This window comes from Oncorhynchus clarkii, chromosome 28 (genome assembly GCF_045791955.1).
Source record: "Oncorhynchus clarkii lewisi isolate Uvic-CL-2024 chromosome 28, UVic_Ocla_1.0, whole genome shotgun sequence".
NCBI lineage: Eukaryota > Metazoa > Chordata > Actinopteri > Salmoniformes > Salmonidae > Oncorhynchus > Oncorhynchus clarkii.
Window position 1 is genome coordinate 27268882 of NC_092174.1, and position 16010 is coordinate 27284891.

Genomic DNA, 16010 nt, shown 5'->3' on the forward strand with positions numbered 1-16010 from the left:
ATTATGATTGTGTATGTTTACAATTAGAGGGACTTTTATGAATTATCACAGTTTAGAAAAAGGCTCCTCTGTTCAGAAAGTGAAACTGAAATTTTCTGGCAATGTTTATTTTGTTTTACTCCCATTTATTATTCACCAGTAAGGGAATGATAACTGTTAGACATTCAGCCCACAGCCTCTGATAGATACTGTTATTTAGTTAATACCTATAGAGAAGTGACTGCTGAACACCCTGCATTGACTCCAAGCTACACTGTGCGCTTGGGCTGCTTTAAAGTTCAATATCAAAACAGTGCCCTCACTTTCAGAGAAAATATTTTACAGCTACTATGTTATCTGCCAGCCTTGGAGTCAATATCTGGCCATTTAAGATTCCAGCTCATGTATATTAATAACGTCTTCTCTAATTGCAAGCGGTCAGTCCTGCAGTGTGGAGGCTAACTCAGCCAGGCCTCACTCATTCCCTCTATATCGCCATTGATTGTGTGTTCAGTTCAATCTCTTTTTATGGATCGTGTGATCAGTAGATGGAAGGATGCTGGTGGACTTGCCCTCTATTCTTTCCATTAATCTTCATTCCTACATGAATGTGTAATGGGGAGTGGATGGAGGTTTCATCACCAGGAACCATGTAGTTTGGTGCCATCCGGAGTTGTGGCCTAGCTCAGTGGGTAGCTGTGGTCCTATCTGCTTGGCAGTGCTGTGAAAGTTGGAAATCGAACTGCTGTGTGTTCTGGTATGGGTTAGGCCTATATAGGCCTCATGAATATGCTGTAGTCAACTGAACTGCCATGTGAAAATATTATTGGCTCAGCAACCACTGCCTACAGCAGATGGCCAACATATCAAGACCAGGTGTTTGAATGGTGATGCCCTGGAACTGTAGCACAATCAAATTGAGTTACAGAATACAAAAACTGTTGGATTGAGATATTGAGGATACTTAAGCAATAAAGCACGCCAGGCAGTGCTGTATCATGAGTACAGTCCCATTTACCTGTGATTGTATTCATGATATAGCACTGCCTGGTGTGCCCTATTGCTTTTATAAAACTGTTACCAACATTTTACATATTTTCCTAAATCAATTCATACAATTTCATTTTTTCCATCAGAAGATATGGGGTGCGTTCCTAAATTGCCTCCAGTGTATTAGAGTGCACTCTGGGTTGTTCGTCAATTCAGAGCGCTGTCAGATTGTCTATTTTGTAAATGTAGAGAGTGTCGCTCTCTGAGCGTTCATAGCGCACACTGGGTTGATCCGAGCGTTCTGACCTCAATGGCAGGACAAACCAAAAAATGTTTTAACCCAAACTAAATCACAAATGTAGGTACCCAAGCTTGGGTACCCAAGCTAACTGGCTAAAGTTGACTAGCTTACTGGCATTTACTTGGATATTTCCATGATAATGACGGTAATTTGTGATTTAGTTTGGGTTAAAAAAAAAAGAGTCTTGTCCACAGAGATCAAAATTCAAAAGGAAACATTGTTTCCGAGGTCCAACAGGCAGACAGCAAGGCTTTATTTGGTACCCACTGTACCAGAATAAATGCTAGGCTGGAAAAAAGGGAAATCATGTGTCGTGACATTGTATTAATTAATGTGACGACTGTTGCTCATCGAATGATTAAAAGTTTCTAATTGCGTGATTAACTGAATCAAGCAATTATTAACTCATTAACCTGGGGCACCATGGGAAAATACGTTTTTATTGAGTTTCTATTTCCCAAATTAACTCAAAGAATATCAGAATATTTTAAAACAGCCGCTGATTAATCAGTTACCTCTACAATCTCGTTCTGAACGTCGTATAATCCGGGAATCTGCACGGACCCGGGTCTCACCAATGAGTTTGTACCACACCAATCTTAGTTGAGTATTTATTTACTAGAAAGCTAAAATGATGATAAAAGATACACATACACAAAAACACATTCTAGGCTATTGATTAGAACTTAGTATAACGGGCCAACACACTATGGCACGTGTTACCCAAAAATGGGGATTTAAAAGAGAGAAAAAGATAAAGTATACGAGAGAAATGTACATTTGGGTGAATTTGTCAGCTATGCTTATTCTAACCCTAGCCTTGCCACAAAATGCTGCTCTTATGGGTCAGAATATAAGGATGTAATTACGTGGGGAAGGTCTCTGTGGATTCTCCGCGTGGACCGTTCAGGCTGCTCAATGATGCACTTCTCCGGCGCACCTCTCTGGTCGTCCTCACGATGTCAGTGTCCTTTTGGCTCAGGAGTCTGTTCCCTCGCCCTTGTTCTGGAAGGGCTCTTCTGAGGACAGACAGCTATGTAGCTCAGAGTTCACAGCGTAGCAATGAAACAGTGTAGATACCACGATTCGATGGGAGGTGGAGGCTAGGTGGTTCGACTTGAATTCACCCGCTTAGACACAGCTACTCATCCGTAGCTTGGGTAGAAGAAAATAAATTGTGTTGTGTTCTGGGTTCTGGGTTCGTTGACTTTTTAGACCTCGGATGCAGCTTGAGTCACGTCGTCTTGTCTGTAAACTCTTTACTCACATGTTTTATACCCTCGTGTCAGAAGTGGGCATAACCACGTTTAGGGCAATTCTATGGGCGTACCTAGTTAAGAGGCAAGGTCTAGATTTTACTCAAATCCAATTTTAGACAACTAACTTCACATTTCATCTTTACCAAAACATTCTCTTTGATTTGGACATTTTCCACACAACATACAATGTATAAACATCAAACATATTCTAGGTAAACTGTTGGCGTTACTATGTTTTCGTAATAATGTAATCTATTAACCTTTAATAACAAAACAAAATGACATACATTTTCATATTCCATCTATCCATCTATCGTCATGACCACCATTGTGGTCATGTTTAATGTTCTGAGGCTGGTTCTCCATAGTAACAGGACAAAAGGAATTTGTCTGTGGCCTAAGATTTACCAGGGAGCTGACCAAGAACCCGATGGTCACTCTGACAGAGCTCTAGAGTTTGTCTGTGGAGATGGGAGAACCTTCCAGAAGGACATTAATCTCTGCAGCACTCCACCAATTAGGCCTTTATGGTTGAGTGGCCAGACGGAAGCCACTCCTCAGTAAAAGGCACATGACAGCCTGCTTGATGTTTGCCAAAAGTCACCTAAAGACAAGATTCTCTGGTCTGATGAAATCAAGGTTGAACTCTTTGGCCTGAATGCAGCCCATAAATAACAATTAACATTGTAGTCTCTAGTCTTCTTAACTTGGGGTTCGTTTAACTATACAGGAGTACATTGTCTCAGTAACAAAATTACCACACCCCGCATCAACAGATCGTTACCAAATAACCTGTTAAGTGGGCAATTCTAAATTGGGATTGAGACCCATCATTAATATCGATCTATTGTTAAGATTAAACATTGACACTGTCTCCAACACATTTTGACCATGATGACAGTGTCCCACAGGAGATGTTTAACAAGGTCCCTAGTTGCTATCTATAACCTTTCCCTACTCTCATGCTGTGCGGCCTTTCACTCTTCCTCATGGACCTGTGACAGGCAGCCCTCACGGTGATCTCCCCTGTCAATGTATCTTTGTTAGATAACATTACTGTGTAGAAGACATGAATAACAATTATTTTTATCTTGCAAATATAGCTAGCAAGCATAACTTAACCTTGCTAACGAAAATACACACATTCTCAGGTAGATTCTGTCCTATATACATCTTGAACCCGTTTTCATTCTTGCTAGCTGGAGTCTGAGGCGGATTTAACAATTTGAAGTACATCATTAATATTAATTTGAGGCAAGTCCTGAAGACACTACCACTATCTCAGTTTTTTTCTAGGCAACGTTATTTCGTCGATAACAACTGACTTACGTTCTATAGTATGCGCCACCGGAAATTGCCACACCGGTAGGAAGTGTGTCTAGAACGTTTGTTCATTGAATATGCATAAGGGCTATTCTGAGGTAATAACTTTGCGCGGACTGAGCAAGCGTTTAAGAGGTGAAATCGAACTAACACTGTGTTATCCTCAAAGTGGGCAAAGAAGGTGTTTAGCTTGTCTGGAAGAAAGACGTCAGTGTCTGCGACGTGGCTTGTTTTCCCTTTGTAGTCTGTGATTGTCTGTAGACCCCGCCACATACATCTCGTGTCTGAGCTGTTGAATTGCAACTCCTCTCTGTCTATATACTGACGTTTTGCCTGTTTGATTTCCTTAGAGGGAATAACTACACTGTTTGTATTCGGGCATATTCCCAGTCACCTTGCCATGGTTAAATTCTATGGTTCACGCTTTCAGTTTTGCGTGAATGTTGCCATCTATTCATGGTTTCTGGTTTAGGGTAGGTTTAAATAGTCTGTGGGTACAATCTCCTATACACTTCCTGATAAACTCAGTCACCGTATTAGTGTGTTCGTCTATGTTGTTCCCAGAAGCTATCCAGTCAGCATGCTCAAAACGATCTTGAAGCGTGCATTCCTTTTTGGTCAGACCAGCGTTGGATAGTCCTTAGCACGGGTACTTCCTTTTTGAGTTTCTGCCTATAGGAAGGGAGGAGCAAAATTGAGTCGTGATCAGATTTGCTGAAGGGAGGATGGGGGAGGTTCTTGTAGGCATCCCGGAAGTTGGAGTAGCAGGGGTTGAGTGTTTTAGCAGCGCGAGTACTACAGTCAATGTGTCGATAGAACTTCTGTAATGTTTTTCTCAAATTTGTTAAAAGCCCCAGCTACAATAAAATGCGGCCTCAGGATATGTGGTTTCCAGTTTGCATAAAGTCCAGTGAAGTTCTTTGAAGGCTGTCATGGTATCGGCTTGAAGGGGAATATACACGGTTGTGACTATAACCGGAGAGAATTTGCTTTGGAGGTAATACGGTCTGCATTTAATTGTGAGGTATTCTAGGTCGGGTGAACAAAACGACTTGAGATCCTGTATGTTGTTATCTCAATCACACCATGAGTATTTAATCATGAAACATACACCCCCACCCTCCTTCCCGGAGAGATATTTATTCTTGTCTGCGCAATGAACTGAGAACCCAACTGGATGTGCAGGCTAAGACAGTATATCCCGAGAGAGCCATGTTTCCGTGAAACAGAGTGTTACAATCGCGGATATCTCTCTGGAAGGAAATCCTCACCCTGACCTCATCAACTTTATTATCCAGAGACTGAACATTAGCGAGTAATATACTCGGAAGCGGTGGGTGGTGTGCGCCTCCTGAGTCGGACTAGAAGTCCACTCCGAGTACTTATTTTCCACTGGCTGTGTTTTAAATCAGTCTCTGGAATCAATTAAATTGTCCTGGGGGGTACGAACAAAGGATCCGATTCGGGAAAGTCGTAATCCTGGTCATAATGCTGGTGAAATACCACTGCTCTGTTATCCAAAAGTTCTTCCCGGCTGTATGTAATAACAAACAATGTCCAGGCCTAGTAATGTAAGAAATAACACATAACAAAATACTGCAAAGTTCCCTAAGAGCTAGTAGCACAGCAGCCATTTTACCATTAATAGTAGACTATGTATGAATCTTCAGTGAAATGAGCCATGGAATGCAATGTAGGCACGCAGAGAATGCATGTCTTTGCTTCATCTGAGACATCAGCATGAACAAAAGTAGTCAAAACAAACAGCCGGTTGCCTTTTCCTTTACATGTCAGTCCTGTGGCGGTAAATTAAAGTGGAGACCCTAGTGCTCCTCTGGCTCCTCTCCTCATTCAGGTGTATAATCAGAGTGTTTAGTGAGGAAAGACTTAAGTCTATTTAATTCTGCCAGGGCTTTGCTTTGTGACTGATGATTTTGTTGTGCTAGCACTCCTTTGCATAGAACTCCTGACACAACAATGGAAACAGTGATTGAAGAAAAAGAAGAAGCTGTTGTACTAATGGAAAACACTCTGTTCTCTGATTCTCTGAGTTCTTTGTGGTTGAAGATATTGGACCCGAGTTTGCTTTGTGACAAATTCCACTCCGTTTATGGTTAATTGCTTTTCAGTGTACATGAACAGGCACATTCTTTGCTCTGTTGTGTTGTGCTGTGTGGTCAATTCGTCATCTTAAATGATATTAGTTTGAAACACTAAATGTAGTGCCATTATTACCCCTCAAAAACTTGGACAGAGTGAGTCACAAAAAGGTGGGGTGTTTGTGTATTTGCATGCCTGCGTCCTTGCACGTGTGTGTAATGTTAATAATTCTGTAGGTGCTTATCCAGAGTATACCAAACATTAGGAACACTTTCCTAATATTGAGTTGCACGCACCCCCCACCCACCCCCACAATTGAGGTTAAGTTCCTTGCTCAAGGGCACATTGTACGAATTTTCACCTTGTCGGCTTTGGGAATCAAACTAGCGATTTATTGGTTACTGGGCGAACACGCTAACCGCTAGGCTACCTACCTGTGTGTGTTATTTTGGTTTCACAATTGAAATTCTAATGAAGAAAAAACATTACTAGCTGGCTAGCCAGTTCAGTAAAAACATTATTAAAAGCAAGCTGGCTACATCCTATGATTAGCTTCACAAGCGGTTATAACAAGAACAAAGAAATCAGTTACCATATGGAATTTATAGACACAATAGCAGATGGATAAATGGTACTCATATTCAGCAAACATAAATAGGAAAAATGTAACGTTCTCTTTCGAAGTGAATATTTGATTTAAAGTTATGTACTCCGTTTAAAAACGTGGTTGCATCTTTATGTAACAAACCACAGATAAAATGTAGTCCATTACTTACTTAATTTAAATCATTTTTGAAACAGTTACTTTGTTTTTCCTCAAACTGTGTAATTGAAACACGTTTTGAAAGAGACAAACTTTTGTTAACTTAGTATCTGTAGTATTTGCATTGACAGAACCTCTAAATTGGGCTTTAAGCTAGTGTATATTGAGCTCCAAAGAAAGCCTTAGAGGTTGACTGTAACTACTTTTAGACTGTAGCATAACAAATACGCTGTGAGAAGAGGTCACTGCTGAAATGCTGTAATTTAAATTCTGTTGTTAGGAAATGCACACATGCCATTTCCTTCTTTGCCTTGCAGAGTGGGAGATAGATTTTCCTAAACAGCCTTGCTGTTGAAGAGACAGTGAACGAGAACAAATGAGAGGCTGGAGTGAGACAATACTACATTATAGTATCTCCTTTTACCTTGACAATCTATTATTCAAAAGACAGATTAGACTGTATAGTAAGTCATTCTCAGAAATGTATGTCTTGTACAGTATGTCATTCCAAGGATACAAACGAAGCAAAGGTTTGTGTGTTCTTGATGTTAACCTCATTCGTACTCCACCTTGAATGGCAGTCAACATGTTTTTCCACTGTGACTAATTGTTTCACTTTTTTTATACACTAATAAAACTGCTCAATTCAACCGAGTGGTAGGTCTGGCAAATTAATGTAGTAATGACCCTACAATCAACACGGAAAGACCTCCTTCCGTCACACCCCCAATCATTATTTCCCTGTCTTCTTCACACATCTAGAATTGTCTGTGAGGGTAGAGGAGAAAGGGTAACCCCTTTACTGAAAACCATCGTCTGGCATTTTGTCTCTCCACTTTGACCTACTGTAACCTGTAATTGCTATAGACTACAGAGCCAAGACATAGGCATACAGACGAAGTAAAGAAAGCAAATCTTATTCTTAGAACAGCATTCATAAAACATGCTATTAGGTTCTGGACATGCATGTCAGCAGGGGTTTCTTGTTATAATACAGATACAAAAATAACAGACTACTGGTACTATACATTAGAGTGTAACATACTAAGCACATCTTTAGAGTGAAAAATCTTCATATGCTCTGTCTTCTTGTCACACCTATGATTTTTATGTGAGGGGTGAGGTGATAGTAAATACCTTAAATCCCTCACCCCCCCCATACTGAAACCAGACTCTTATCCTCCTAAACACAGCTTCTAGTCTTCCTTGACCTAGTTTGCCACAATATTGATAGTTTCAAATCAGGAGAGCAGCACGAGATACTCAGGGGAGACGGAGAGGGCCTCCTTTAAAAGAAGACACTTTGTATTCAAAACACACCATCATTAACTGACCGTTCCCAATATACTCACCAGCAGCCCTATGGATCAGGCAGGCAGGAGGCTGTTTAAATTAGCAGTATCTCTCATCTCAAAAAGCCCTGGTTATTTCCCATGGTTAGCCCTTGGCTGTTTGGGTTCTGCAGATGGAGGTCCCATGTAGCCGTTAGCTGAAGGCATGCATTTAGTATGACATGTGGAAAATGCAGCCCATATGTAGAACAACTGGGGGATATACCTGTGATGCAGTACATGGGAAAAAAATCTTTCTACAGTAATGTAGTGATTGAGGAGGAAAAGTCGATGTGGGGTCTGAACAAGAGTGAGTGGAATCATAGTGAGTGCACTTCCACCTATGCCAAATGGCTCAGACCTCTTGACTAAGGCTGCAGTGCACTCATAAACAGGGTGAAAGGCTACTCCAATGTATTTGAGATGGTCAGAATGTTTGTCTTGTCAGATTTAAATTCTGACTTTCCAAATTCAAATGAAAACTTGTGAATTTTAAAGTAATAAAAGGGGCAGATCAACTGACGTACAGAGACAAAACTAGTGGTGATCTGTCATTGGAGGGCCCCGCCGGTTTAGCTAAATTAAAAAATACATTTAAATTTTTTTTTTTTTTGCCTGTTTTGCATGTTATTTTGGCATTAAAAAAATAATCATTGAGTTAATAAAACCGCAGACAAACATGGTCTCTTTTTTTCTTTCTTGAGTAAGGTAGCTCCAAAATGCATGTGTTTCAGCCTAGCTCAGTGATTTCTGTGGTGGTGGGACAGCCAGCGGAAAATACGGAGTGTAGTGGTTGGTAATGTTCTCAGGTTCCACTGTGATTGGCTCAGTGTTCTGTCACTCATGGGGACCCTAAGTCACTGCAAAATCTACAGGGAGAGCTCGAAAATTCAAGCACCTTGGGTACTGCCATAGTTACAGAAATGCCAATCCAAGGCGGCTCAAGGTCATTGGCCACAGACAAAATGACATCAAATCACGTCCAATCAAAAGCTACTGTAGATATAACATGTCAATATCATACTTTCAAAATCATAGCTAGCAGTCATCATGAATCAAGTTGAAAATCTTCTGGCAAATCCTTTTCAATCCTTTACGTATGAAGAGAAATTATGAAGAGAACTTAAAGATAAAATGTATCGGTGCTCATCGGCCATTGGAAATAAACGTTAGACAAGAAGTAGGAAATCGCAAATTCAACCATGTGTGGTTTGGAAGAAATCAGTGGCTAACTGCAAGCATTGCAAAGCAATCATTAGCCTGCTATTCAGTGGAGTGGATGTGTGGTCCAAGTCTGGGTTTAAAGGGTCTCTTTTCCAAGTTTAAAAGGATAAACATTCAACATTGGCCATGCTATCAATCCAGCATGATTTCTGCTGAGTTCAAAACAACTGGGAACGGGGGGGAGCTCCGACTGGGGAAAATAAATTTTGAATGGTCATGCAACTCAGAATTCCAAGTCAGGAACTCTGGCCTCTTTCTAAAGCTCCGACCTGAAGATCACTAACGTTATGATTCAACCTGGTTTTTCTGTGCTCCCAGTTGTCTTGAATGCGCCACAAATCCAGAGAATGCCAGACTTTGATGACAAAATTTTCCCACGAAGGACCACCACGCCACAATCCTGTTCAAGTGAGCACAACAAGGGGAGTCCAAAAATGTCTTGTATGCTGCTGGATAAATGATGTAATATGCCAGGGAGATATGTATACTGTAGCTAAGAAAGTAATACTAAGTGTATGTTGTGTAGTAAGCTGTTAGTAGCCCATGTGCCTCACCCTAAGAATTTGGTCCCTTTTCCCCCTCATAATTTAGCCTACTGTTCTGACTTGGTAGTGCACATGTAGCCTATTTTAGAGTAATGTCATCATGCTATATTGTAAGATGTTTCATTGTCTGGTTATATGCCCCCTTTATTTATCATACGGTTTTGACTTGGTGTACAGGGAGAATACTGTAAGAACGGCCCATGTTCAGAATTCTGTTGCTGTAAATTTCAAAAGTGCTGAACAAATAGTTATATTGACTACGTCCGCGCTAGCTCACTCATTAATGTCTTAATCAAAATTACGGATTGTCTCCGAAGTGGCACAGCGGTTTAAGGAATTGCATCTCATTGCTGGAGGCATCACTACAGACCCTGGTTCAATTCCAGGCTGTATCACAACCGGCCGTGATTGGGAGTCCCATAGGGCGGCGCACAATTGGCCCAGAGTCGTCTGGGTAAGGGTTTGGCCGAGGTAGGTCGTCACTGTAAATAAGAATGTGTTCTGAACCGACTTGCCTAGTTAAATTTTTTTAATGATCTGCTCGTCGTCCCCTTATGACATAGTTGTACATCTCAATTGTCAGAAACCACTTTTGTTAAAGCAAGTCAGCTATGTTTTTGTAAAAATCAGTAAATGAGGCTGAATGAAATGTTTCGCTGCCAGACAAGGCTCCGCTGTTAGTCAGGTGTAACATCGGTAAGGTGTTGGGATGGCTGTTGGGACTTATGTAGGCCTTACAAGTTTGTGACCATCATTATAGTCCAATTAATGTATTGTTTAGTGTTGTGTAGTGGCTTTGCTGGCGTGCATGTAACACAATGTTGGGAAGTTTTTCCCACCAAGATTTACATGCTAAATTCGCCACTGGACTTTGTTCAGTTGATACTCCCTGAATCAGGAGGGAATAAATGGGATAAAGATGAAATCCGGAATCCTCCAACTAGGATTTCTGTAAAACCTGGGAAGTTTAGAAAAGTTACTGGAATTTTGCAAATAAAAAAGGTGTGATGGGTCCACACTGAAAAAGATGTAGCAGGAATCTTACTTAATTTTTCAATTTTGCAATCCTACTGATAAGTGAAAACTCTTCTTGAGTCCGTTTAGCTGGAAACCAGGGGCACATACAAGACTATCCTGGACGCTGGCCTGACCCAGGATCTTGGTGTTTTGACTCTAACACACCCAATGGCAGAGAATCACTTGCAACAATGTACTGCAGCTCCAATTTTGTCTCCATCTAGCCAGTAGCGGTGCATGTGTAAAATCACTGTGACATATGGGCCTCAAGGCAGAGACAATAAGAAACCACAGTGACAGAATAAATTCAACCACACCTTTTTTGTTTTATCACAAAACCGGATAGCAACCTTTGTCCAATGAAGTCCACAAAGCATTTGCATGTACAGTAACATGACCTACAACATGGCCAAGCAAGTTAATGTTGCCGACATTGTCGGACCACTAAACAACTATCGACTAAGAACCACAGAGTTACTGCAAGTGGCTAAGAAAACAGTACTATTCCAGCACCATTTCAACATCAAATCACCACTGCTTAGTCTAATCCAGTGACAACTAAAATATACCAAAAACAATTTTGGCCAATCAATGTAAGCTAAATATGATGTGGCTGTCAATGGTTCTGATTTCTGTGTGCATGTGCGTTCTTGCAAGAAGAAGAATATGTCTCATCCTACTTGTAGAAAAACACTAATGCCAACCTCTTTTTCATGTTGATGAAACAGTCTATCACTCTGTCATACAGTAGAATGCTTTTATTTTTTGTTGTCCTAGGCTACCTGGCTAAAATGCTTGTTCGCTAGGCAAACTTCCATTCAGGGGCAACTTTAGCTAGTTAACATTAGCCTTCTAAATCTAGCTACATATTGAACTTCCATCCTCTCAGACCAGGGGGACAACAATGTAGGAATTAATGGTTGGATCAGAATCGTCATTATAATAATTGGCGAGTATGGAGAATGAAGCAAAACCACAAGTCCGAATCCATATTTCCATCCATGGCTAATTTAGGAAAGGACCAATTTTAGCTAGCTACCACAGGACAACACAACGAGATACAACAATTCAAGTTTTTCTGTGAATGACGTATGCTCTCAATGCGATTTGATAGGAGTGATGCCAAAACCAAGCTGGCTTCCCTTGACACTTTTTGGTGCACCAGGACCATTCACAGTCGAGCTCGCTCAGTTTAGCGCGACACTGATAGGCACATTTTTTTATAAATGATTTTGGTCAAAGGAGGCCAGATGCTCGCTGGCTTCCCTTGCCTTTAATGCTACGGGCGACAACAATGTCATACTCGTTTGGACCAGACAGCCTCAGAAAGATGGCCTACACGTAGAGAGATAGAGGGGCGCTGATATGAAAATACCCTAAAATCAAAAGTGGCATTCTGTATTGTCGCCTCATATAAAACATTTGATCTCAAATCCAAAAGGCGGGAGTATACATCCAAATTAAAAGTTTAAGCTTCACTGTCCAAATAAATACATAAGGGTGTGTAGTTCAGAAAACAGTGTTTAGCTGCACTGCCAAGTACACTGTTAAAATTAAGTGCTTTGTAACAACTAGTTGAAACTGAGCTGCCACCAGCTTGAAGAAGACGAAACTTTAATTTTGCTGGAGTATTGTACACATTATCCTGAGATGTTTTGAAACATTACATGGTGTGTTGTAACACCACTTCATCAAGTGTTGTGCAACACCAAGTGTTGTGCAACACCTTTCCAGGGACTTGGAGCACTCACAGGAAAGGTTGAAAAAAACTATTTAGGTGTTTCGAGTCCTGTTAAGTGCAGAATTAGATACCTTCTCTTTTGGTGTTTCCTCACTCTACAGCTTCTAAACACCCATCTGATGTTTTGAATCCTGTCTAGTGCAGAATTATATAACGGGCGGGTCTAATCGTGAATGGGTAAAGTTTATCAGAGTTTATCAGCCAGTCAAAATCATGAATCAGCTGGCATCGTTTTTATGGATATACAAAGAAATGTCAATTGAAAATGGGCAAACGAAACGAAGTGCAGCTAGTTTGCAGTCTTTCCAGCTTCAGTTTGAAGTTAGTGTTAGCTGTGTTGTTGGCTAGCTCCTCTGAACAACACTGACCTTACGAGAGAGCACATTTTCTATGCCAGGCGAAATCGTGCCGCTTTCGGTCAATGTTATGGATGAATCCAAATAAATGTCACTAATGTTAGAAAACAGCTTAAACAAATGCAACTACTGTTATTATTCTGTCTGCAATGTTTGACGTAACTGTAAATTAGCCGTAGTTGGCTAGCTAGCAAGCAAGGTATAAGAACGTTGCTAGGCAGTATGGCAATGAAACATTTAGAACGAATGACTGGGTCGCACCCATAGATACAGAACAAAAAGACTGAACGATTGGGTCGCGTCTCCGTCAACCGAACCAATAGAACGAACGACCAGCCGGCTTGGGTAGCAACCGTAGATTTGTTTTGCGACTATGTCTTGTGGAAGGTAGAAATAGTATGAATACATTCCTCAAAATAACATTAATGAAAATATGTCAATAACCCATTGTATAAAAGTGATAATGCCCTCGAAGCCAGTGTTTTTAGGATATATTGGCACGGTTTGCAGGCCTGAGACGAGCAACACCTGTGCCAATATATCCGCCAAACACCAGCTTCTTGGGCATTATTAGTTAATTAGATACATTTTTCTGAATGGCAAATTATCAAATAATTTGATAATTTGCCATTTTATACTGTTTTGGCAGGCATTGTCATACACAGTGTTCAAACCAGCTGTCATGATTGTCCTAATCAGGTCAGGTTACAGGAGACCACAACCCTACAGATTCTCTCAACCCCAACAGAGGAGGAGAGATCTAGGGGTCTGAAGATGTGGGGGTTTTATGATCCCTCACACCCCTGGTAAATCTCAGGCCACAGACAAATTCCATTGTCCTGTTACAATGGAGAACCAGCCTCAGAACATTAAACATGAAATAAAGGGACTTTGGAACAATGGTTTCTGTCAGCCACAATGGTGGTCATGACGATAGATGGAATATGAAAATGTATGTCATTTTTGTTTTGTTATTGAAGGTTAATAGATGACGTTATTACGAAAACATTGTAACGTGAAGAGTTTTCCTAGTATATGTTAATGTTTATACATTGTACGTTGTGTGGAAAATGTCCAAATCAAAGGGAATGTTTTGGTAAAGATGAAATGTTAAGTTAGTTGTCTAAAATTGGATTTGAGTAAAATCTAGACCTTGCCTCATTAATTAACTTGGTACGCCAGGAGAATTGCCCTAAAGGCAGTTACGCCCACTTCTGACCCAAGGGTATAAAACCTGTGAGTATAGAATTTATAGACAAGACTACGTGACCCAAGCTGCAGCCAAGGTCTAAAAAGTCAACGAACCCAGAACGCAACAAGTTTGAAGACAAAGAAATCATTTTCTACCCAAGCTACGGATGAGTAGCTGTGTCTAAGTGGGTGAATTCAAGCCAGACCCCCTTAGCATCCAATCCCAGCGAATCGTGGTATCTAAAGGGTTTCATTCCTATGCTGTGAGCTCCAGAGCTGTCTGTCCTCAGAACATGCATACAACATTGTGTGAAAGAACCATAAAGTCAAAAAAAAGTGTCTAACTTCTAATGAGTTAAATCACTAATTTTCTCTCTTTTGTTATTGTCATGAAAGATACTGACATTTTGAGCAACATATTAAGTTGGATTTATTATTACATTCTTTTGGTCAAATGTATTTAACAAATCATTGATATGACTGCATAAATTATTTTAAATATATTTGAGGTATTTTGACATTTTATTGAGACTGTCATTTCATAACTGAGGGGATACAAATAGGTGGGAGAAACTAATTGAAGCAAAGAATTTAACCCCGGTCTTCCGTATTTTCTCCCCAATTACGTGGCATCCAATTGGTACAGTCTTGTCCCATCTCTGCAACTCCTGTCTGGACTCGGGAGAGGCGAAGGTTGAGAGCCGTGCATCCTCCGAAACACAACCAGGCAAGCCGCACTGCTTCTTGACACAATGCCCACTTAACCCAGAAGCTAGTCGCACAAAAGTGTCAGAGGGAGCACTGTACACCAGGTGACTGTGTCAGCATGCACTGCACCCGGCCTGCCACAGGAGTCGCTAGTGCACGATTGGACAAAGGACAAAAACATCCCTGCTGGCCAAACCCTCCCCTAACCCGGACGATGCTTGGCCAATTGTGCACCGTCCCATGCGTCTCCCGGTTGAGGCCGGTTGCGACAGAGCCTGGACTCAAACCAGGTTCTCTTGTAGCACAGCTACTACTGCAATGCAGTGCCTTACAGGCTGACTACACCACTCACAGTGCGTGAGCATTGCAAAATAAATTTAGAAATCTATATTATTCAATTATTGCACCCACTCTGCACGCGAGCGTCTGTGTTGCCAAGGGCTAACATGGAACCCAAACCGGCTGCGCGCATGCGCCATCGTGCATAAATGTATTTTGTCCCGCCACACCAAACACGATCACAACACGCAGGTTAAAATATCAGGTTGCCAGGTGCACAGTGTTTCCTCCGACACATTGGTGTGGCTGGCTTCTGGGTTGGATGCGCGCTGTGCAGTGCTGCTTGGTTGGGTTGTGTATCGGAGGACGCATGACTTTCAACCTTTGTCTCTCCCGAGCCCGTACGGGAGATGTAGCAATGAGACAAGATAGTAGCTACTAAAAAACAATTGGATACCACGAAATTGGGGAGAAAAAGGGGTAACATAAAAAAAAATATCAAAACAAACTCTGAACCAATTATATTAATTTGGGGACAGGTTGAAAAGCATTAAACATTTATGGCAATTTAGCTAGCTTGCACTTGCTAGCTAATGTGTCTTATTTAGCTAGCTTGCTGTTGCTAGCTAATTTGTCCTGGGATATAAATATTGAGTTGTTAATTTACCTGAAATGCACAAGGTCCTCTACTCCGACAATTAATTCACACATTTCTAGTCATCGCTCTTCCTTCTAGGCTTTTTCTTCTCTTGACTTTATATTGCGATTGGCAACTTTCATAAATTTGGTGCATTACTGCCACAGACCTCACTCATCTTTCAGTCACCCACGTGGGTATAACCAATGACGAGATGGCACATGGGTACCTGCTTCTATAAACCAGTGAGGAGATGGGAGAGGCAG